The sequence below is a fragment of the Triticum aestivum genome, chromosome 6B, assembly GCF_018294505.1.
Source record: "Triticum aestivum cultivar Chinese Spring chromosome 6B, IWGSC CS RefSeq v2.1, whole genome shotgun sequence".
In the NCBI taxonomy this organism is placed as follows: Eukaryota; Viridiplantae; Streptophyta; class Magnoliopsida; order Poales; family Poaceae; genus Triticum; species Triticum aestivum.
Window position 1 is genome coordinate 693,953,231 of NC_057810.1, and position 23,258 is coordinate 693,976,488.

At 43.5% G+C, this 23,258-nt stretch overlaps 2 non-coding genes across 2 annotated transcripts; both read right to left on the reverse strand.

Moving 5' to 3' along the window:
- Positions 1–1,618: 1,618 nt before the first annotated feature.
- LOC123140195 (U1 spliceosomal RNA) lies at positions 1,619–1,779 on the reverse strand. Its single transcript, XR_006469848.1, has one exon. It is a non-coding gene; the product is annotated as a U1 spliceosomal RNA (small nuclear RNA).
- A 12,418-nt stretch (positions 1,780–14,197) lies between these two features.
- On the reverse strand, positions 14,198–14,358 carry LOC123140208 (U1 spliceosomal RNA). The gene has a single exon (XR_006469860.1). It is a non-coding gene; the product is annotated as a U1 spliceosomal RNA (small nuclear RNA).
- Between the last annotated feature and the right edge of the window lie 8,900 nt (positions 14,359–23,258).

Sequence of the window (23,258 nt, forward strand, 5' to 3'; positions counted from 1 at the left end):
TATGAACTTTATACTCTAGATGCATGTTGGATAGCGGTTGATGTGTGGAGTAATAGTAGTAGATGCAGGCAGGAATCGATCTACTTAACACGAACGTGATGCCTATATTCATAATCATTGCCTTGGATATCGTCATAACTTTGCGCTTTTGTATCAATTGCTCGACATTAATTTGTTCACCCACCGTGTAATTTTCTTTCAAGAGAGAAGCCTCTAGTGAAACCTATGGCCCCCGAGTCTATTTTCCATCATATATTTTTCAGATATATAAACCAAAAAACCCCAAAAATACATTGCTACAACTTATTTGTTTTTATTTTGTTTTACGTTTTAGAAATCGTTTATATCTATCTCTACCAGATCTCATCCTTGCAATTGATCATGAAGGGTTTCACAACCCCTTTATCGCATTGGGTGCAACTGTTTGATTGTTTGTGTGGGTGCATAGATTGGAGACTTGCATGTACCTTCTACTGGATTGATACCTTGGTTCTCTAACTGTGGGAAATACTTATCTTTACTTTGCCGCATCACTCTTTCCTCTTCAAGGGAAAAACCAACGCAAGCTCAAGAAGTAGCACCTCACATGATCTGGATCAATATTATGTAATTGGTTGTGTGGTTGTTGGGATATGATAAATTGTCACTTTATGATCAGATTCTTTGACTGAATTATATAGAATCTTTTGAAGTTTCTTCGTGCATAATTAAGTAGCTATGTATGCTCTCCGATCTATTTGTTGTCCTTGGCCAGGACTTACTCGTATTTGTTATAGTATTCTCTTCCTGGAAACAGGTGCCCCTGATCTGGATTTAGCTTAGCCTGTGAAACAGAGATGACCATGTCATATTAGCCATTCTCAAATATATGCAGGGAACTCGTTGGTGTAAAAAAATGGTATACTAACCCAAAGTTATGTCTCCATGATAGACTGAATGGTTACACAACAATTCAGTTTGGATGCAGATGCAAACTTATTCTCAAGCGTTGAATTTGAGCCTCAAGTTTCGGTATATGTGAATCAATAGTATCGATCTGTAACCGCAAATTTAGGAATAACCAATTTCTTGCTCAACCATGCAAGCTGTAGAAATACTTGATGCAAACAAACATCCCGTCTCACCCGGAACGGAGGCGGCGGGGGCGGCGTTCCCTTTCAGCTTCTGAACTATTCAGAATATAACCGGTATAGTGTTGAAAATTTCAATGACTTGCTCTTGCAGGTAAACACTCTGCACATGTGAGTGAGCGTATGAAATTCAATTCCCACGATGTATCTCTTACAGCGATAAGGTCGAACTATGTGCACAATTGGTGCATTCGTTAGTATTCCTTTATCTAGTTAGTTCAAACTAGCAGTCAAACTGTACGCACTAAATTTGGTACAGTACTAAAAAAATGTGCAGAAGCGGAGGGCAGGGCCTGAGAAAAACAAGTCTCCAGCATTATTTTGAATAAATATGCCATCACTTTGAAGATGTCATCACAATTTAGAGGATGTTTGCACTTGAAAATTTATTGTTATATGTAACACTGAGCAGCAAGATGCAAAATTTTAGTTTTGTATATGCAACACAATGCAAGTGAATGAAAGCCAAATTTTAAATTTTATAGATTGGCAGGGCCGCGCGAACGCGTACCCCCTCTACCACAAATTACGACGTCCACTCTCCCACTTGAGGAGATGGTAGGCCAACGCGCTCACCAGGTGCAATGTGATCCATTGATCTAGGCCACGACCCTTCTTGATCGGCCGTCGACCCCGTCCAGGTAAGTATGTTTAACGTTGCCCTGGTGCTAATTATATACTCATGCTCTCCCAACCTCCCTTGTTCGGCTGGCGAGGTGGTACTAAACCAAACCATAGTGCTGTGGTTCATTAGCCTTTTTTTAGGGGATGTGCTTCATTAGCCAGTTGTTGGGTACAAGCTCGCAGGCCTGATTACCCGTGAGGGTACTTGTGTTTCACAGGCCCGTGATTCTGCATGGGGCCTGATTCCCTGTGTGGGGGCAATTGTGTTCGGCAGGCCTAATTATGTTTGGGTGCAAGCTCGCTTGATTTTTTTTCTCAACATAGGTACACGCTGCAAACGAGGAGATCAGAATGTCGCTGGAAAAACCCCTAAAAAAGGAACATCGCCGGAAAAAATGTAGTAATAATACTTTTTTTTGTGGGAAGTAATAATATGCTACCTCTGCTCATTAATATAAGACATTTTTTTAGATTGAAAGAACAGAGGGAGTACTGTTTTTTATTCAAAACGGAGGCATAAGATTTGCCTCATCCGATTAAGGGAATAGATGGTTTGCACGATGCACATGAGGACATATGCCACTTGTTACAAAAAGATCATCACTATCCCGGTATTATATTCCCTTGTTTGTTGGCACCAGTGGCAACCCAAAGTTTCGGTTAGAGTTTGATGTTCTTGAGACGGTTGGAGGAGCACTCTTGTGACGGGGTTCATTCCAAATGGTCCAACAAAAATTAATAAAGAAACACAATAATATACTATCATCAGAGCAGCAGAAGAAAAATCCTTTGGCATACAGAAGGCAAGGGAGTGCCGAGAAGAGTGTATCATGTGCAACACATCAATGGGTGCACCAGATGCACCAGTTGATTATGGACCGCCGGATGGACAACAAATGGACAAGATGTATAACAAGGTGGGTTGCAGGAACATCTACATCTTCAGCCTCGTAGAGTTACCCAATTGCGTGATATTCCTGGTCCTGGACAAACATCTTATCACTTCCCCTTGTTCTGTCCCCTTCTGTACCAACCCGTCCGTCAAGCTGCAAGCTAGGTTTTTTTTTCTTTTGGCAAGGGATGGTTTTGCTTATTATGAACCAACAAAATAACCTGCAAAACGAAATGTGACTATTTTTTTCCCCAGAAAAAAATGTTGGACCCCGGTTCCGTTTCATCAAAAAGGAGAGCACATCACAGCCACTTCCAATTCTGTTCACCGACCTCTGCCTATCGCAGCGCGGAGAGAAAGCAAAAACAGGTACGAAACCGAAGTTCCAAACATTCCAGCACCCTACAAAATCTGAACAGAAACTACAGGTTTTAAGCTTCAGGGGAGAAGCTGTCCATAGCTCCAGATCACTCCATGCACTCAATCATGCACTGAATCTTTTTTGAAGGATAACTTTACAATAAGAGATGCACCATGTACTGGATCTTTCAGATGCCAATATATCCTGGCTTAGGCAATAGATTGAGCACCATACAGCTCCCCTCGTCAAATGAACGAGACATCTCGGCTTGCTGACAGAGACAAAGTGGATGCGACTAGAACACTGGTTTGTACACATGTGTTTGCTCATATGTGAAGCTCCACCCATGTTTGCCTTGCTCGTAAATTTTCCCGTTTGGATATTCCACATTGCAACAACACCCAGAAAGAAAACGAAAGGCCAGACGAGATATCTCGACAGAAAAATTGCTCATATGTGAAGTTCCACACATGTTTGCCTTGCTCTTAAAATGTTTGGATGTTCCACACAAAGTTGCAACAACACCCAGAAAGAAACGATAGGCCAAACCAGAAATTTCGACAGAAAAATTGCTCATATGTGAAGCTCCAAACATGTTTGTGTGTGGTATCAGATTCAACCAAGTGTTAAACAGCATGAAAAGGTTAAAATCAAACCAAATCCTCCAACAACAACAACGCTAAAAATAGAAATGGTTGTCCAAACATGAAGCAAGACAAGAAGCGAACGAAACTCCTCAGATGTCCCTTCTGCTCGACATAATGTGCAACATCGGTAGATGTGCTTTCAGGAATTGGAACGATATATGATGTGAAGTAAGTCATCATTGGAGTATCCCACGCCTTAAGGAAGCAGATTTGATACATGGCAGCATTTTAAACCAGAAACTTAAAAGGAAATCCTTTGAAGTTATACACATGTTCACTTATGGTGCCAAATTAGCATGAAAATCGTTTGGCAATCGAACAATTCAATGAAGAACAATGGAATAAAAAAAGTTCTTCCAGCATTTAGCGAGAGTAAAATCGAACTGAGCTCCTCAGATGTCCCTTCTGCTCCACATAATGTTCAGCATCTCGTGGGTGCGCTTTCACGAATTGGAACGATATATGAGAGTCTCAATATAGAAGACAGAAATATGCTGAAACGGATGTGGAGAACTGGAATCGAGGACAGATGGACAATCTTGAAAGTCTCAATCTCACCATGCTCAATACTGATCCCTCGAATATTACTCAGTTATTCAAGCATCAAGGCAACCAATCAGTCTCAGTCACCTGACTTGCTTAGAGGAGCTTAAGAGCAACTGGGTCATTAACTATGCAGAGAAGAAAAAAGGCCTTCTTGTGAGATTATAGTGAACTGCAGAGCCGGTGAAGTACAATGGACCATAAAAGAGTTGTAACTAGTGTTGGTTTCGCCAGTGGTGTACAGAAGAAGCTTGTGAATACTTCACTCAACAAAGCAAATAAATGAATAGCATCACATCAGCAGATACAGTGTCAGTTCTGTGATTCAATGCCAAGAGTTTGTAAACCAGTCAGACTAACAATCTCAAAATATCCATTGTTTCTGTAATTCATAATTTGGTTTGGCAAATCATATTGCTCTTAAAATGTTTGGATGTTCCACGCAAAGTTGCAACAACACCTAGAAAGAAACGAAAGGACAGACCAGAAATCTCGACAAAAATTGCTCATATGTGAAGCTCCACACATGTTTGTGTGTGGTATCAGATTCAACCAAGTGTTAAACAGCATGAAACATTAAAATCAAACCAAATCCTCCAACAACAACAACACTAAAAATAGAAAGAGTTGTGCAAACATGAAGCAAGCCAAGAAGCGAACAAAACTCCTCAGATGTCCCTTCTTCTCGACATAATGTGCAGCATTGGTAGATGTGCTTTCAGGAATTGAACGATATATGATGTGAAGTAAGTTATCACTGGAGTATCCCACACCATAAGGAAGCAGATTTGATACATTGCCCCATTTTAGACCAGAAAACTAGAAGGAATCCTTTGAAGTTGTACACACATTCACTTATGGTATGAAATTCAACCAATGCTAAGCAGCATGAAAATCGTTTGGCAATCGAACAACTCAATGAAGAACACTGAAATAAAAAAAGTTCTTCTAGCATTTAGCGAGAGTAAAATCGAATTGAGCTCCTCAGATGTCCCTTCTGCTCCACATAATGTGCAACATCTCATGGATGCGCTTTCAGGAATTGGAACGATATATGAGGCGAAACAAGTCATCACAGGAGCATCCCACGCCTTAAGGAAGCAAATTTGTTACAATGCAACATTTGAATCCAGAAATCTAGAAAGTGAATCATTTCAAGCTGTAGACATGTTCGCGGCCATCTTCTGCCGGCCACCCCCTTAGCCACGCCGGCCGCATCTCTGCCCTCCACCATCGTCGCTTGCCTCCCCTGTTGTGTGCTTCTTTCTGCTGCTATGCGCTGCTCTACCACTGGTACGCTGTTGTGCCATGTCCTCGATACCACCGTGGACAAACGTGGCGGAGGGATTGTCAATGGAGTACGAGGAGGAGGTGGCGGAGAAGGTGTGGAGAGGCAAGAGGTCTAGGGTGGCGTCAGCTGGCTATGGTGGAGGTGATTATGCGAGAAGGAGCCGGAGCGGAAGGAGAGGTTACAATTGGGAAGAATCGCAAAAAAATCATAACTCGGAGATCTCATTCCAAAAAATGTTAATATTGATGGAGGGGTGATTCCCTTCAATAGGTGGAAAACATAGGAAATATTGGATGTTATCAAGGAAAGGTAGAAATTTAGGAAAGTTAGGATTTTGAACTAATTTCTATGCAAATGAGGTTTTATTGTTTGGTAACATGATATCATTACCTGCCCGTTTTGACGTGTCTGATTAGGAAAGTTTGCAAATGTTAAGAAACTATTTATTGGGAGGAAAGTTTGTGACGTGTCTGTTATTTGTTTCCTAAACCAAATTTCACTAATGAGAGAAATCGATTGATTTAGATAAGTTAGGAAAGTTAGATTCAAATCTATTATTTGTTTCTTAAAATTTTGTTATTTGTTTCCTAAGACAAATTGAACCAATAAAAGGAATCGATTGATATGAATAATTTAAGGAAGTTAGATCCGTGATTTGTTATACGTTAGGAAAGTCCTGGTTGTAAAAAAGTGTGGAGAGAAAAATGAACCGATGGACCAGGATGGGAGGGGGTGGTGGGAGGAGAGAAAAAAAACCAGCGAGAATAAACCATGGAGACTATTCACCAACTACTCCATTAGGAGTAGAGATAATGGTACTCCCACCTGTTAATTCTCCGGCAAACGAACGTTCACTGGGAGGGATGGCAATTACGAACATTTTGATGGTATCTTTAGGCTCCGTTCTTTTGGCCAATTCTCCCATTTTGATGGCATCCTAGTTAGGATTGTAAAAAAATATGAGTTCAAGGTTCCGAGAGAAGCTGGGTGGAGGGTCGATTCTCAAGATTATGCGAGAATCGGCCAAAAGAATTGGGCCTTAGTTGTCACGAGAATGATAAAGATGTCAATTTGTGTTTGCATAAGCACGACAATTTTTTGAGAAGAACTGAAATGAAACAGAGTTTTCATGCTTAAATTGCAACAGAAATTGAAGCTCATCGACCAGAAGGACAAACTGGCCACCAAGACCAACAGAAATTGAAGAAGGAGATACGGCTCTTGAAGGCCGAGAGGGCGGAACTGAAGACCCTCATAGTCCATTATAGAAAGGAGGGACAGAGCAACATGAACAAGTTGCTTGAGATGAAGATCATTCTTCATCGTCGAGACATGTAATGTGTGCATATATGTAGGTAGTTAGCTAGCGGATCACTTTTGCTTGTAGCTAGCTAGCTAGTTGATCACTAATGTTTGTGGATTTGAAGTTACCACTAGAAGTTAAATGGCTACACATATACTAATAGCTGGGTATATATTTTTTACTACTAGAAAATACAAATTGTTGGCGCTGGTTCACAATAAACGCCATATATAACATGATATATTGCTGGCGTTAGCCAGGTGACACGCCATCAGTACTAAAATACTACTGGCATGTCTGCCAACCCCATCACTAAATATTTTCACTAGCGCCATATTGGTGGTGTTGGGCGTATACGCCAGCAAGGCTGGTTTTGGCACGCCATAGCTAGGCTTTTTTTTCCACTGGTGAGCTATGCGTGCTTGGGGTGAGTCTAAGAAAGAAACACATCATAGTGGTTAGTTAGAATGACATGCTACATAGGCTTAAACACGTGGTGACTTAGAATGTCATGGTGAGCGAGCTAACCGCGGTGTGGCCTTGGTAGTGCTCTACCTCCAAAAGGATCGAGCAAATGTCCTGATCCCATGAAGCCTCGCTCAGGTCTCTGATCTTGTACACCATGATCCACCTCGCTCTCCACTTCTTGAGGTGGTTGTAGACCTGAGTCGAGGTGGCCTCATGTCCACAAAAGTTGAACACCTACTTTGCAACAGTGTTCAAGTGCACCTCCTTGAAGCCCTTGTCAGTCCTGACCCCACTAACTATGATCCCACATAGCCTGTTAAGCACGAACATCGATAGGAATGGTTGCCACTTCATGGGATTGCCCCTGCCGTCCTTATTATCCTTTGTGGATGCCTTTCGAGCAGCAGCATGAGCTGCAACATTGGGCTGAGCCAACACAAATGTTGAAGCCACAAATTGAGGAACCGTATCCGACACCTCAAAAACATTTGAACCAGGAGGCATCTGGCGGATGGGAGGCTGGGACTCCTCGACGTAGGACGCCAGGAACAGGCTCTAGGACAGGACTAGGGCCTAACTAAACTCTTGCGTCCTCATGTCTTACAAGTGTAAGCATCATGAAGACCACAACACACTACACATGGACAATACGAACTACCACTAAATTAAACACTAACAATATGAACGAACACTACATATGGACAGATCAAACAAGCACTACCACATGCATAGACAGATGACCTAGTTCAACACAACAACTCAAATCATAGTAGGGAGTTCAACAAACTAGCACACATACTCGCGTTACACTCACACAGATTAGCGGTGTATAATGCTACAACATGGTCACAGATCTAACACTGCTACATGCTCACAGATCTAGCTAGAACTAGTAGAGAGAAGGGGGTGAATGAACTCACAGACATCATCAAAGCAGCCGTGAATGAGGCGCTGAACATGTCGGAGAAGAGGAGGAGTCGAATCGTCACCGCCATCAAGCGATGGCCAGAGCAGTAGCGCAGTTTACCTCATCATTGATGTGGATCCCGCCATAGGGAAAGCTCGAGAGAGGGAAATGCCGAGGGGGAGTTTTTTTGCTGCGGGGAGGTTGGCTATATAAGGCGACCGAATCGGCGGCGGTGACGCCAACTCATCCCACAGCTCTTTCAGAGACAAACGAGCTCTCTCCGTGGGCGCGGGAGATCAGCGCCGTGTTCCCCTCCCATGCATTTATCGGGCTTGGCTTGCTGGAAACGGCCGATTCGGCCGTTCCTAGCGGGCCTCACTGAGGACTGCTTTAAGGTTTGTGAGGGCCAAGATTCTGATACAGGCCAGGCAACCAAACAACCTGTTTTCTTCCCTTGTGAGCCTGGCTAGGCCTAATCTGAGCAACCAAACGCGTCCTTACTGTTGGGGAATGTAGCATGCAATTTCAAAAAAAATCCTACGCTCACGCAAGATCTATCTAGGAGATGCATAGCAACGAGAGGGGGAGAGTGTGTCCACGTACCCTGGTAGACCGATGGCGTAAGCGTTAGGTTAATGCGGTTGATATAGTCGAACATCTTCACGGTCCAACCGATCTAAGTACCGAACATACGGTACCTCCGTGTTCAACACACGTTCAGCTCGATGACGTCCCTCGAACTCTTGATCCAGTAGAGGGTCGAGGGAGAGTTCCGTCAGCACGACGGTATGGTGACGGTGTTGGTGATGTGATCCGCGTGGGGCTTCGCCTAAGCACTACGACGCTATGACCGGAGGAGTAAACTCTAGAAGGGGGGCACCACACACGGCTAAGAGAACAATTGATGTGCCTTTGGGGTGCCCCCTGCCCACGTATATAAATGAGGGGAGGGGGGCGGCCGACCTAGAGGGGGCGCGCCAGGGGGGAGTCCTACTAGGACTCCTCACCCTAGTAGGATTCCCCCTTCCTTTTTCGGAGTTGGAAAGGGGGAAAGAATTGGAGAGGGAGAAGGAAAAAGGGGGGCCGCGCCCCCACCCCTTGTGCAATTCGGATTGGGCCTGGGAGGGGGGGGCGCCACCTCCTGGCCGCTGCCTCCTCTCTCCACTAAGGCCCATGTAGGCCCATTAACTTTCCCGGGGGGTTCCGGTAACCTCACGGTACTCCGAAAAATGTCCGAACCTCTCTGAAACTATTTTGGTGTCCGAACATAACCTTCCAATATATCAATGTTTACCTCTTGACCATTTCGAGACTCCTCGTCATGTCCATGTTCTCATCCGGGACTCCGAACAAACTTAGGTCACCAAAACACATAACTCATAATATAATCGTCATCGAACGTTAAGCATGCGGACCCTACGGGTTCGAGAACTATGTAAACATGATCGAGACACATCTCCGATCAATAACCAATAGGAACCTGGATGCTCATATTGGTTCCTACATATTCTACGAAGATATTTATTGGTCAAACCGCACAATAACATACGTTGTTCCCTTTGTCATCGGTATGTTACTTGCCCGAGATTCGATCGTCGGTATCATCATACCTAGTTCAATCTCATTACCAGCAAGTCTCTTTACTCATTCCATAATGCTTCATCTCGCAGCTAACTTATTAGTCACATTGCTTGCAAGGCTTATAGTGATGAGCATTACCGAGAGGGCCCAGAGATACCTCTCCGATATACAGAGTGACAAATCCTATTATCGATCTATGCCAACCCAACAAACACCTTCCGAGACACCTGTAGAGCATCTTTATAGCACACCTCCGGTATTCGGGAGTTGCATAATCTCATAGTCAGAGGAACATGTATAAGTCACGAAGAAAGCAATATCAATAAAACTTAACGATCAATATGCTAAGCTAACGGATGGGTCTTGTCCTTCACATCATTCTCTAATGATCTGATTTCGTTCATCAAATGACAACACATGTCTATGGTCAGAAAAAATAATCATCTTTGATTAACGAACTAGTCAAGTAGAGGCATACTAGGGACACTTTGTTTTGTCTATGTATTCACACATGTAATAAGTTTTCGGTTAATACAATTGCAGCATGAATAATAAACATTTATCATGATATAAGGAAATATAAATAACAACTTTATTATTGCCTCTAGGGCATATTTCCTTCAGTCCCCCACTTGCACTAGAGTCAGTAATCTAGATTACATAGTAATGATTCTAACACCCATGGAGTCTTGGTGTTGATCATGTTTTGCTCGTGGAAGAGGCTTAGTCAATAGGTCTGCAACATTCATGAGTCGTTGATCTAGGCCACACCCCTTCTTGATCTGTCATAAACCCCGCTCAGGTATGTAAGTTGCAATGATGCCTTGGGGGCAGTTATATACACCGGCTCTCTCACCCCCGCCTCCTCTCGCTAGCGAGGTGGTACTAAACCAAACAGAGCGTCTTATGGTTATGGCCCGACCCATGATTCATATTTTTATGTTTGTTTGTTTCTTCTTTTCTTACTTTTCAATTTATTATTTTCCTTTTCACTTTTCTTCTCATTTGTATTTTCTTCTTTTCATCTAATTGGCGTTTATAGTTCACTTTTTAACATTGTCTACATGTTTTTTCTCATACTTTTACTATAAAAGAATTCCTTGTTGGTGTCATTAAAGTGAATTTTGTTTTGATGAGGTTGGAGCAGACATCCTTTGAGAATGGAGCCATTGGGAGCGCCCGGTAAGGCAATTTTAGATGCAAGCCGAGGAAACTTGTGCCTGGGCCTCCTGGTTCCTCTCCCCCGGACAACGTTGGATCCTACAGGGATGCATCATGCCCCCATCGATCTTCCTGCCACGCGCAATGACCACCACAAATTCGTGTAGTGAGTACATCCTCCACTTGTATCCTGCCTCAGTTGTGCTTGGGGGCGTCTCGTCCACTCCCCGCATGCGTGACTCCATCCACTCTGGTGAATAAGTGGTCACCGCCAACAATGTCAAGCACCATCATGATGGTGGCGCCCAACTTTCATCCAGTTCTACAGAGCACGCCATCTCACGACGCACCACCTCTGTTGAGTGTACAAGACGCTTGACGATTGCCACACAGCCGGGGACAAGTCGAGGAGAGGGGGATTGGGTTACCGGGGGCGTAATCGGGGTGGGAGGCACTCATGGCGGCGACGACCTTGGCGACGATTTTGTCGAGCTTGGAGGTGGTGATGCCCCTGTAGATGCCGACGCAGGCCTTCTACGCGACGAGCGCGGGTCGTGGTGGTTCTGGTTGAGGCCGTATGCAAGCTTCTTGAGACGCGTCGTGATCTTGTCGAAATGCACCACCTCCAACCGCACGCTGCCCTTCACCGCATACATCTTCTCTGCCGCCTGGCCGGATTTCGGTCAAACATTGGGTGGGCACGTGTCATAGCGAGCAGCAGGAGGGGCTCAGGATCCGAGAATTGGGGAACAAGGAGGAGGGAGAGGGCGGTGAGGGATTTGGAACGGCTCCAAGGGGCCGACGCGCATGTTGTGTGATGATTTTGAAAAGAAATGAGAAAGGGGGTTCTTTTGAGAGTGGGAGGAATGGTGGAGAAGTGCTTTGGAGGAGGAGCGCTGGATTAGTGGAGTATTTTCATGTGTGGTTTTATGTCGGGGTGGTTGGTGGTGGTGGAAGCCCGTGTGATGCGGGACGCCATATTTCAGTCACAGTGAGAGCACATGAGCGTGTCATGTCCTTCGTCATTCAACTCCATCAATGGCCCACCTATTTGAAAAGCATGAACTTTATTTGCTAATTGCCAAATAATTTGACTATGGATTGTTCGATCTTCGCAAGAATCGGAATAAAAATCTCTTTTTTCTTGTGGAACAAATTATACTCTTCATAGTCTCGTTGCCTTTTTAGCGAACGTCTGAAGTTTATATAACACAAAATTATATCTTTTGAAAATAGAACATATGAAGTTTATATTGGTATATTTTTTGTAATATATGACTTGTATTAAGTTGGTCAAATTGACGACCTAGGGGTACGGGCACGCCTTGTAAAGAGAGAGAGAGAGAGGGAGTAGCGAACATTGCCTAGCTGAAGAATGGTATTGCTTCCCGTAAGTTACTGGTCACATCGCAAGCCCATGATTAAGCTAACTACCTATTTATCACAGTCTAGGGCCTTGCCTTGTTTTGAAGATTTCTTCGCAAGGAATATGGTGAATCAAATCAGATTTGTAATACCTTTTTTTAGGGTCAAATCATTGCCGCTTTATTTAACTTACGAAGTTCGGAATTTCATCCGACAAAATAGAAAGAACGAAGTCTGGGGGAGCCCCCAACCAAACCTTACAAAGTTCATCATCCACTGCTACTCTAGCAAACTTATGTGCGGCAATATTAGCTGACCGACGAATCCACGAAACCTTAAACTCCTCAAAAGATCTCAGCATCATTTTGATCTCCTCCACCAAAGGTCCTGCCACCGAAAGTTCCTTTCCTTGAGCTTGTAGCATGTGCACAACCCCCTTAGCGTCTAGCTCCACATGGACTCGCAGCACGTTCGAATCTCTCGCCACCTCAAGAGCGCGCCTGCAAGCAAGGAGTTCAGCTACCTCTGGATCAGATACGCCAGAGAAGAGGTGACATGCCCCTGCTCTGAACGCTCCCATGTGGTCCCTGAGCACCACTCCTCCCCCGGCATTGCCTGCCCCTTTACCTACTGCTCCATCTGCGTTGACCTTGGTCCATCCCTCGGCCGGCGGCTCCCATGGCTGTGATAGCTGACCGGTTCGCACGGACGTATTCCTGGGGTTTGCCAACCTCCATTCTGTGGTGTGCATCACCACCAAGCCCAATATTTCATGTGGCTCCTTTATTCTTTTGCCATCACGGGTCTCATTCCTTGCTAACCACAGATCATACAACGCTTGCACCATCACCTGCTTCGCGTGTTGTCACCCCTTGCTGCCGGTTCCAAGTTTTGCCATCAGCCTCAAGAAGATCGGCCACCCTTGTCACCCCTTGCATATAAACCTGTCCAAGTGGCTTCATGGAGCCATTCCTCGGGATCCAATTACTGTGATGAATGTTGACACGAGATCCATCGCCAATCCTCCAAACGAGCCCTTCTCTAAGGAGGTCCCGGCCATGCAGAATACTCCGGTATGTATATGAGGCGGAGGAAGGGCATGTAGCACTCATGATAGACTCCTCCTGTAAATAACACGCTTTGAGCACCCTTGCCACCAAGGACTCCGGATATTGCAATAGGCGCCAAGCCTGTTTCGCGAGCAGTGCTTGGTTAAAAGCAACCGGATCACGAAAGCCCATACCCCCATCTCTTTTGGACATGCACATCTTTTGCCAGGAGATCCAGTGTACCTTGCGCTCACCATCCTTTGCCCCCCACCAGAATTTTGAAGAGATAGAATTCAGATTCCGGCACGTTTTCTTTGTGAGGTGGAAACAACTCATGGTGAAAGTAGGCACGGATTGGAGTCCAGACTTGATAAGAACCTCCCTTGCCTTCTTGGAAAAGACCTAAACCCTTCCAGCCACTACATTTTCCTTTTGAGCTCTCTGTGACATACTGAAAAGTGCCCTCCTTGGATCTTCCAACCAGTGTTGGGAGACCGAGGTACCTCTCACTTAGAGCCTCTGAGGACACACCCAAAACCGATTTGAGCTCTTCTTTTGTGGTGTCCGGGCATCCCTTGCCAAAAAATATGGACGACTTCTGCAAATTTACCTTTTGGCCCGAGGCCGCCTCATATGTTACCAAAATTTCCTTTAGAGCTTGTAGATATTGGCCGAAATATTGGCTACTAATTGGCTGGCTACAAAATTCATGTGGCCACACTCACATAGAGTTGTATGTTTTGGAAATTCTTGGCATTGCAAAACTATTAATAGCAAAAAAAATACCATGTATACTTGCTTGACCAAGTAGAAGCAACTTGCAAAACGTGCATAGCTGCAATGATGAAATTCTAAAGTTTAATTTTGATGGATTGGCAGGGGTCGCGCGAGCGCATACCCCCTCTACCATAAATTTTGACGTCCATTCTCCCAATTGGGCAGATGATAGACCAACATGCTCGCCAAGTGCAATGTGAGCCGTTGATCTAGGCCACGACCCTTCTTGATCAGTCGTAAACCCTGTCTAGGTATTTAAGTTGCACCGGTGCTCCATGGGCTAGTTATATACACCAGCTCTCCCACCTCCGCCTCTCTCGCTAGCGAGGTGGGACTAAACCAGACCAGATCGAGGCCGATTTCCTTTATGTTTTTTTCATTCTATTTATTATTTTTCCTTTTCACTTTTCTTCTGATTGTATTTCCTTCTTCATCTAATTGACGTTTATGTTTCACTTTTTAATATTGTCTACATGCTTTCCTCGTACTATAAAATCCCTTTTTGGTCTCATTAAAGTGAACTTTTTAAGAGGGTTGGAGCAGATAGTTTTCGAGAATTGAGTCATTGTGTGAGTAGCCACCATGACCATGTGTGAGTAGTTTCCACAGGACCTTAGGGTCCATAGCAGTAGCTAGATGACATCCTCTCTCTCTCTCTCTTGTGATTCTATACCTTTTTTTACTAAAAAAGCAAGGTGCATTTCTTCAATTTTTTCATCCGTTCACCGTCAAGAAGATTTTTTTGTATCCGGGGTGGTACTAAACTTTTGTGCGTCAATCCGCTAGAAAAGAACAAATGTTTGTCCAGAATTCCGTCAATGGGCCACGCGTGCTCCGGCCCAACAAAGCCAGCCCATTTATTATTGCCCACGCAGTTGGGAAGAGCTTATTCTTGCATCAAGCGATAAATTGTTGAAACTAACCACAGGGCTCCTAAGATTGGGCCGGTCCGTTTCCCCTTTTTCGATGTTCTATTTTTATTTTTTCTCTTCCTTTCTCCTTCTTTTTTGTATTTCCTTTTCCTTTTTTCTATCTTTATTTTTTTCTGTCAATTGTTTGAAAAGTGGTGTTCCTGATTTGAAAAATATTCGAAAATTTTAAAAAATCTTGTTTCGAAATTTTCTCGTTTTTTTGAAAATGTTTGTGTTTTTCAAAAAGTCTTCAAGATTTTTTAATAAAAGTTACATTTTATAAATGTTCCATATGTTAAAATATTCATGTTTTAGTGAAATATTCACAAACCAAAAGAATACTTTCGTCTAAGAAAACATTTTCTAAATATTTTTTGAATGTTCCCCTTAAAAAATCAAAAATTCAAAAATATTTGTGTTTTTGTACAATTTTCATGTTTTAAAAATATTATTTGTGAATCTCAAAACATATTAATGTTTCTAATTTTGTTCGTGTTTTTCCAAAAATATTGGAATTTTCAAAAAATAACTGTTCGGATTTTTGATTGTTCGGGATTTAAAAAATTGTTCACATTTCCAAGAATATTCACCAATTCATATTTTTTTGAATGTTCAATTTTTTTAATATATATTCCTAATCTGACTCTATATTATTTTCTTAAATACTCGCGCTGGCCATAGGTTAGCAGTGCATGGTCGTTCTATGCTGGTTGAGTGTAAATGAAAGAAACTGTTGGCATATGCCAATAAAAGAGAATATGTTGTTTGGTTTTAATTAGAGCAAAATTATCGGCACTTGAGCACTAAAATAATCAAAGAGAATAAACCCTAAAAAGTAAGGACATTCATGCCTAATTATGCTAATAAAACGAGATTTATGCACTACAATTAATAATCGACCTGGCTACGTGTCGTAGGATAGAGTGGTCGAAGCAACCGTGTCCCAAGTTCGCCGCGTAGCCACCAAATGAGCTGGCAGGCACAACCCGAAAATGGAGACAGACCCGGAGGCAAAAAGGCATGAGTTGGGTGCTCGCCACCACGCCGACCAACCCCAGCACAATTAAGATTTTCCGTGTCAAACATATCCAACGAGAAGACCATAACTCCTTGCTCTGTCGCCTATCAGTGTGAAGACCTTTTTTGGATGACACATCAATTATCTTATCGTTGCTTCTCGCCAAAAAAATCTCTCCGTCGCAACGCACCGGCATATGTGCTAGTTAGTACAAAATTCCCGTGAGTTGCCTCATAAAACGTCTCCAACATATCTATTTTGGATGTTTTATATGCATCAATATGCTATTTTATATTATTTTTGGGACTAACCTATTAACCTAGAGCAAGTGCCAGTTTCTATTTTTTATTTAGTTTTGAGTTTTACAGAAAAGGAATATGAAACAGAGTCCAAACGGAATAAAACATTCGTGATGATTTTTTTTGGACCAAAAGACACCTACGAGACTTGGAGAGGAGGTCAGAAGACCTACGAGGACACGACTGTTGGAAATATGCCTAGAGGCAATAATAAATTAGCTATTATTATATTTCCTTGTTCATGATAATAGTTTATTATCCATGCTATAATTGTATTGATAGGAAACTCAGATACATGTGTGGATACATAGACAACACCATGTCCCTAGTAAGCCTCTAATTGACTAGCTCATTGATCAATAGATGGTTACGGTTTCCTGACCATGGACATTGGATGTCGTTTATAACGGGATCACATCATTAGGAGAATGATGTGATGGACAAGACCCAATCCTAAGCCTAGCACAAAGATCGTAGTTCGTATGCTAAAGCTTTTCTAATGTCAAGTATCATTTCCTTAGACCATGAGATTGTGCAACTCCCGGATACCGTAGGAATGCTTTGGGTGTACCAAACGTCACAACATAACTGGGTGGCTATGAAGGTGCACTACAGGTATCTCCGAAAGTGTCTGTTGGGTTGACACGAATCGAGACTGGGATTTGTCACTCCGTGTAAACGGAGAGGTATCTCTGGGCCCACTCGGTAGGACATCATCATAATGTGCACAATGTGACCAAGGGGTTGATCACGGGATGATGTGTTATGAATGAGTAAAGAGACTTGCCGGTAATGAATTGAACAAGGTATCGGTATACCGACGATCGAATCTCGGGCAAGTACTATACCGCTAGACAAAGGGAATAGTATACGAGATCAATTGAGTCCTTGACATCGTGGTTCATCCGATGAGATCATCGTGGAACATGTGGGAGCCAACATGGGTATCCAGATCCCGCTGTTGGTTATTGACCGGAGAACGTCTCGGTCATGTCTGCATGGTTCCCGAACCCGTAGGGTCTACACACTTAAGGTTCGATGACACTAGGGTTATAAAGGAAGTTAGTATGTGGTTACCGAATGTTGTTCGGAGTCCCGGATGAGATCCCGGACGTCACAAGGAGTTCCGTAACGGTCCGGAGGTAAATATTATATATGGGAAGTCCTGTTTTGGTCACCAGAAAAGTTTCGGGTTTTATCGGTAACGTACCGGGACCATCGGGAGGGTCCCGGGGGTCCACCAAGTGGGGCCACCATCCCCGGAGGGCTGCATGGGCCAAGTGTGGGAGGGGACCAGCCCCAGGTAGGGCTGGTGCGCCCCCCCACCCCACAAGGGCCCAAGGCGCCTAGGGTTTGGGAGAGGGGGCGCACCCACCTAACTTGGGGGGCAAGTTTCCCCTCTTCCCCCCTTGGCCGCACCCTAGATGGGTTTGGGCTGGCCGCCGCCCCTAGGGGTGGAACCCTAGGTGGGGGCGCAGCCCTCCTCTCCCCTATATATACTTGAGGGTTTTGGGTTGCCAATAGAGGAGTTTTAACCTCTCCCTAGGCGCAGCCCTACCTCTCTCCCTTCTCCTCTCCCGCGGTGCTTGGCGAAGCCCTGCAGGATTGCCACGCTCCTCCACCACCACCACGCCGTTGTGCTGCTGCTGGATGGAGTCTTCCTCAACCTCTCCCTCTCTCCTTGCTGGATCAAGGCATGGGAGACGGCACCGGGCTGTACATGTGTTGAACGCGGAGGTGCCGTCCATTCGGCACTAGGATCTCCGGTGATTTGGATCACGACGAGTACGACTCCTTCAACCCCGTTCTCTTGAACGCTTCCACTTAGCGATCTACAAGGGTATGTAGATGCACTCTCCTTCCCCTCGTTGCTAGTCTCTCCATAGATAGATCTTGGTGACTCGTAGGAAAATTTTGAATTTTCTGCTACGTTCCCCAACAGTGGCATCATGAGCCAGGTCTATTGCGTAGATTCTTTGCACGAGTAGAACACAAAGTAGTTGTGGGCGTTGATTTTGTTCACCATGCTTACCGTTACTAGTCCAATCTTGTTTCGACGGTATTGTGGGATGAAGCGGCCCGGACCGACCTTACACGTACTCTTACGTGAGACAGGTTCCACCGACTGACATGCACTTGGTGCATAAGGTGGCTAGCGGGTGCCAGTCTCTCCCACTTTAGTCGGAACGGATTCGATGAAAAGGGTCCTTATGAAGGGTAAATAGCAATTGGCATATCACGTTGTGGTTTTGCGTAGGTAAGAAACGTTCTTGCTAGAAACCCATAGCAGCCACGTAAAACATGCAAACAACAATTAGAGGACGTCTAACTTGTTTTTGTAGGGTATGCTATGTGATGTGATATGGCCAAGAAGAATGTGATAAATGACATGTGATGTATGAGATTGATCATGTTCTTGTAATAGGAATCATGACTTGCATGTCGATGAGTATGACAACTTGCAGGAGCCATAGGAGTTGTCTTAATTTATTGTATGACCTGCGTGTCATTGAACAACGCCATGTAGTTACTTTACTTTATTGCTAACCGGTAGCCATAGTAGTAGAAGTAATAGTTGGCGAGACAACTTCATGAAGACACATGATGGAGATCATGATGATGGAGATCATGGTGTCATGCTGGTGACGATGATGATCATGGAGCCCCGAAGATGGAGATCAAAAGGAGCAAAATGATATTGGCCATATCATGTCACTATTTGATTGCATGTGATGTTTATCATGTCTATGCATCTTATTTGCTTAGAACGACGGTAGTAAATAAGATGATCCCTCATTAAAATTTCAAGAAAGTGTTCCCCCTAACTGTGCACCATTGCAAAAGTTCGTCGTTTCGAAGCACCACGTGATGATCGGGTGTGATAGATTCTTACGTTCACATACAACGAGTGTAAGCCAGATTTACACACGCGAAACACTTAGGTTGACTTGACGAGCCTAGCATGTACAGACATGGCCTCGGAACACAAGAGACGAAAGGTCGAGCATGAGTCGTATAGTAGATACGATCAACATGAAGATGTTCACCGATGATGACTAGTCCGTCTCACGTGATGATCGGACACGGCCTAGTTGACTCGGATCATGTAATCACTTAGATGACTAGAGGATGTCTATCTGAGTGGGAGTTAATAAGATGAACTTAATTATCCTGAACATAGTCAAAAGATCTTTGCAAATTATGTCGTAAGCTCGCGCTTTAGTTCCACTGTTTAGATATGTCCTAGAGAAAATATAGTTGAAAGTTGACAGTAGCGATTATGCGGACAATAGAAAGCTTATGTCCTTAATGCACTGCTTAGTGTGCTGAACCCCAAATGTCGTCTGTGGATGTTGCGAACATCGGACATACACATTTTGATAACTACGTGATAGTTCAGTTAAACGGTTTAGAGTTGAGGCACCAAAGACGTTTTTTCGAAACGTCACGGAACATATGAGATGTTTCGAGGGCTGAAATTGGGATTTCAGGCTCGTGCCCACGTCAAGAGGTATAAGACCTCCGACGATTTTCTTAGCCTGCAAACTAAGGGAGAAAAGCTCAATCGTTGAGCTTGTGCTCAGATTGTCTGAGTGCAACAATCACTTGAATCGAGTGGGAGTTGATCTTCCAGATGAGATAGTGATGTTTCTCCAAAGTCATTGCCACCAAGCTGCTAGAGCTTCGTGATGAACTATAACATATCAGGGATAGATATGATGATCCTTGAGGTATTCGCGATGTTTGACACCGCGAAAGTAGAAATCAAGAAGGAGCATCAATTGTTGATGGTTGGTGAAAACCACTAGTTTCAAGAAGGGCAAGGGCAAGAAGGGATACTTCATGAAACGGCAAATCAGTTGCTGCTCTAGTGAAGAAACCCAAGGTTGAACCCAAACCCGAGACTAAGTGCTTCTGTAATAAGGGGAACAACCACTGGAGCAGAATTACCCTAGATACTTGGTAGATGAGAAGGCTGGCAAGGTCGATAGAAGTATATTGGATATACATTATGTTAATGTGTACTTTACTAGTACTCCTAGTAGCACCAGGGTATTAAGATACCGGTTCGGTTGCTAAGTGTTAGTAACTTGAAATAAAAGAGCTACGGAATAAACGGAGACTAGCTAAAGGTGAGCTGACGATATGTGTTGGAAGTGTTTCCAAGTTTGATATGATCAAACATCGCACGCTCCCTCTACCATCAAGATTAGTATTAAACCTGAATAATTGTCATTTGGTGTTTGCGTTGAGCATAGACATGATTGGATTATGTCTATCGCAATACGGTTATTCATTTAAGGAGAATAATGGTTACTCTATTTATTTGAATAATACCTTCAATGGTCTTGCACCTAAAATGTTTGAATCTCGATCGTAGTGATACACATTTTCATGCCAAAAGATATAAGATAGTAATGATAGTACCACTTACTTGTGGCACTTCCATGTAAGTCATATTGGTATAAAACGCATGAAGAAGCTCCATGTTGATGGATCTTTGGACTCACTCGTTTTTGAAAAGTTTGAGACATGCGAACCATGTCTATTGGTGTATACGCATGAAGAAACTCCATGCAGATGGATCGTTTGGACTCACTTGATTTTGAATCACTTGAGATATGCAAATCATACCACATGGGCAAGATGACTGAAAAGCCTCGTTTTCAGTAAGATGGAACAAGATAGCAACTTGTTGGAAGTAACACATTTTGATGTGTGCAGTCCAATGAGTGCTGAGGCATGTAGTGAATATCGTTATGTTCTTACTTCACAGATGATTCGAGTAGATATTGAGTATATTTACTTGATGAAACACAAGTCTGAATTATTGAATGGTTCAAGTAATTTCAGAGTGAAGTTGAAGATCATTGTGACAAGAGGATAAAATGTCTATGATATGATCATAGAGATGAGTATCTGAGTTACGAGCTTTGGCACGCAATTAAGACATTGTGGAAATTGTTTCACAATTAATACCCTGACCTGTGAGGGACACCATTGACCTATTGGATATGGTGCGTACCATGATGTCTCTTATCGAATTACACTATCGTTCATGGGTTAGGCATTAGAGACAACCACACTCACTTTAATAGGGCCACCACGTAATTCCGTTGAGACGACACCGTTTGAACTATGGTTTGGAGAACACTGAAGTTGTCGTTTCTTAAAAGTTTGGGGCTGCGACGCTTATGTGAAAAGGTTTCAGGTTGATAAGCTCGAACCCAAAGCGGATAAAAATCTCTTCATAGGACACCCCAAAACAGTTGGGTATACTCCTAATTCAGATCCGAAAGCAATAGGGATTGTTTCTTGAATCGGGTCCTTTCTCGAGGAAAAGTTGTCTCGAAATTGAGTGGAGGATGGTGGAGACTTGATATGGTTATTGAACCGTCACTACAAATAGTGTGTAGCAGGGCACAGGGAAGTTGTTCCTGTGGCACCTACACCAATTGAAGTAGAAGCTTATGATAGTGATCATGAAACTTTCGGATCAAGTCACTACCGTACCTCGTAGGGTGAGCAGGATGCGTACTGCTTCAGAGTGGTACAGTAATCCTGTCTTGAAGGTCATGTTGCTAGACAACAATGAACCTACCAGCTATGGAGAAGCGATGGTGGGCCCGAATTCCAACAAATGGTTAGAAGCCAGGAAATCCGAGATAGGATCCATGTATCAGAACAAAGCATGGACTTTGGTGGACTTGCCCGATGATCAGGCAAGCCATTGAGATAAATGGATCTTTAAGAAGAAGACGGACGTGGATGGTAATGTTACCATCTATGAGGCTCGACTTGTGGCGAAGAGTTTTTCACAAGTTCAAGGAGTTGACTACGATGAGATTTTCTCATCCGTAGCGATGCTTAAAGTCCGTCGGAATCATGCTATCATTAGCTGCATTTATGAAAACTGGCAGATGGATGTCAAAAATGAGTTTCCTTACCAGTTTTCGTAAGGAAAGGTTGTATGTGATATAATCAGAAAGTTTTTGTCGATCCTAAGGATGCTAAAAGGTATGCTGGCTCCAGCGATCCTTCTAAGGACTGGAGTAAGCATCTTGGAGTTGGAATGTACGCTTTGATGAGATGATCAAAGATTTTGGGTTTATACAAAGTTTATGAGAAACTTGTATTTCCAAAGAAGTGAGTGGGAGCACTATAGAATTTCTGATGAGTATATGTTGTTGACATATTGTTGATCAGAAATGATGTAGAATTCTGGAAAGCATATAGGGTTATTTGAAAAGTGTTTTTCAATAGAAAACCTGGATTAAGCTACTTGAACATTGAGCATCAAGATCTATGAGGATAGATCAAAAACGCTTAATGGTACTTTCAAATGAGCACATACCTTGACATGATCTTGAAGGTGTTCAAGATGGATCAGTCAAAGAAGGAGTTCTTGCCTGAGTTGTAAGGTATGAAGTTAAGAGTTAAAGCTCGACCACGGCAGAAGAGAGAGAAAGGACGAAGGTCGTCCCCTATGCTTCAGACGTAGGCTCTATAGTATGCTATGCTGTGTACCGCACCGGAAGTGTGCCTTGCCATGAGCCAGTCAAGGGGTACAAGAATGATCCGGAATGGATCATTGGACAGCGGTCAAAATTGTCCTTGGAGTAAATAAGGACATGTTTCTCGATTATGGAGGTGATAAAGAGTTCGGCGTAAAGGGTTACGTCGATGCCAGCTTTAACACCTATCCGAATGACTCTGAGTAGCAAAACCGGATACGTATAGTGGAGCAACCATTTGGAATAGCTCCAAGTGGAGCGTGGAAGCAACATTTACAATATGACCTAGAGATTTGCGAAGTACATACGGATCTGAATGTTGCAGACCCGTTGACTAAACCTCTCTCACAAGCAAAACATGATCAAACCCCAGAACTCATTGAGTCTTAATCACATGATGATGTGAACTAGTTTAA